Raw genomic sequence first — 2500 nt, 5'->3', positions numbered from 1 at the left:
ACCACCATTGTCCATTACAGGACCTGCCTATCCAGCGGGGAAAAAATGTGTTTAGAACCACCGTTCATCCCTCCCGCCGCCACCACCACCACAAACACCACCACCACCATCGTTCAATATCAAGCCTATCACCAACATAATCAGTCCCATCTGAATTCAGGGCATTACCTCCACAAACTTACTTGTTGCTTCCAGCCGAAGCTTCATCGGAACCTTAGATGGACAGACGAACGGAATATGGCAGGAAAAAAAATGTGTATATATATATACTGTATATGTATATATATATATATATATATATATATTTGTATATATATACATATATATATACATATATATATACATATATATATACATATATATATATATATATATATATATATATTATACACATATACATGTATTTTCTTGCTAAAACTCTCCCAAGTCCGTTCCCAACAACTTCAAGTACACTTATACTTTTTGTATTTGCCTCGGTGGTCAAGCTGTGCTACTGTGTTGAAAATAGTGATGGGATGATACCAACATTCTTAACGATTCCAGTGCGAGTCCCTATGCTGCTCTAAACCTCCGATTCCGATACGTGTCCGATTCCGATACCTGCGATGATTATAATTTTTTATTATTTCCAGGTCCTCCATTTGGTTTGGATGACAAATGCTTTGTGAACAAAGTACGTGTATTAATCATTTATCGGAATTGGAAGTTTAGAGCAGTATCGGAACTGGTATCGGAATTGGAAGCTTAGAGCAGTATCGAGTATCGTATCGAAATCGTTAAAAATTTTGGTATCGTCCCATCACTAGCTGAGAACTTTTGATCCTCTCCAGACAAGTGATGAGTTTAATGATTTTGTTTTGGCTAATCCCATTCAAGTTTATTCAGATTTTGATAAACTCTGTCACTATCAAAGGCTTAGAATCTATACGGTTAAGCCTAACCGTATAGCTGACTTCAGATAAGAGCATTCAGTTTTAGAGCATTAAGGGACTATTTCAGCCTTTCAAGCCAATTGGTTTAAGGATATTGTTCAAGCTTATCCCAGGTGATCCGCAGATAACTGCATTCAGGATTAGATGATTAAGAGGTTATTCCGATTAACCTTTCATGGATCATTCTTAATAGGATTAGATCCTTTTCAGGGGGATTTGATCCCTTTTGATGGGTTTGGATTCCTTCTAGAGGATCCAAATCCTCTAAAAGGAATCCAACTCCCTTAAGAAGAGCCCAACCCATTCATGAGGGATCCAGTCTCATTATAAAGAATCTAAACTCATTAAGGATATTATTCGAACTTCCGCCAAGAGATTTTATTCGTTTCTAAAAGAACCTTTGATTCACAAAGAGGAACGTGGCAGAGGCAGGATCGAATTCGACTTTACCTGGTTCGTTTCACACGCATCGACTTTTCGCCGTGCGCCGTCCACGACACGACGTCGTGCTCTCAAATAACCATAGGTGGTGTCTATGGACGCTTTCAAAAGTCATGATCACAACCATGTGTGAAAGCGCCCAGTCATGGATTTCGCGCGATGAAAAGCCGATAACACGACCACAAATGAAGAAAAAAAAGTTATCAAACTAACCTCAAAAATAATCTCTTATACTAAAAAAAAAAAAAAAGAAAAAAAAAAAGAAAAAAAAATCCAACAGAATTAAATCACCACATAAGATGGTTCTTATAGCATGTAGTCCTGAAGTTCATAGATATTCTAAAGAAAAACATACTAACCGTAAGCTTAAAATTAATCTTATGTGAATAAAAAAGTCCAATAAAATTATCCTTTACACAAAGCCGCTCCTGATACAGGTAGAAGTGCAGCATTGAAGCTTCCTGAAGCCGGGAATGATGTAGCTGAATTTCAGGCGTTCTATGCGAGGCACAATACCCTCGATAAAGGCAAATAAGCCAAGTTCGGCCTTTTTCATCAGGAAGCCAACGGGAAACAGTGAATTAGCATCACCCGAGTGCATTAGTACAGCTGGGAAAGGCATGAATAATGTATATCAGCCACTTTCAGGCAAGAGCGATGTAAACAGGAATATGATGAATTGGTGGAGTGCCTCAAGGCTCACAAATGACGCCTCTTACTTTGAAATAAATAAATAAGTGAATCGGGTAAACAGGAATAGTATAAATTGATGCGATGCTCCAAGGTTCACAAAAGTCGCCTCTTACATTAGAATAATATAATAATAAATTAATAGATAATTAAATACATAAATAAACAGATTAATGAAAGATGAAATAGAATTAGGTAAACACGAATGAGATCAATTGATGCAGTACCCCAAGGTTCACAAAAAATAAAAATGTATAAAAATTAAATCAATCAAACAAAATAGAAAATGAATTTAGGTAAATAAAAATCAAGGAAACACAAATAGGATCCGTCGATGTAGTGGCCCAAGCCTTACAAATGATGCCTCTATTATACAGAAAAAAAATTCTCGGTCTTAGTTATTCAAACGCCCACAAAGCCTCCGTGCAAGAAAAATA

At 36.8% G+C, this 2500-nt stretch overlaps 1 protein-coding gene across 1 annotated transcript in view; it reads right to left on the bottom strand.

The window, feature by feature from the left end:
• The window catches only part of LOC143033595 (uncharacterized), a 1010041-nt gene that overhangs the window by 419762 nt on the left and 587779 nt on the right, over positions 1-2500 (bottom strand). The gene's annotated exons all lie outside the window — the stretch shown is intronic.

Source organism: Oratosquilla oratoria, chromosome 16 (genome assembly GCF_046742065.1).
Source record: "Oratosquilla oratoria isolate Oo_2021 chromosome 16, ASM4674206v1, whole genome shotgun sequence".
Classification (NCBI taxonomy): Eukaryota; Metazoa; Arthropoda; class Malacostraca; order Stomatopoda; family Squillidae; genus Oratosquilla; species Oratosquilla oratoria.
The sequence above is the reverse complement of the archived record's forward strand: the minus strand, read 5'-3'. Positions and strand labels throughout refer to the sequence as shown.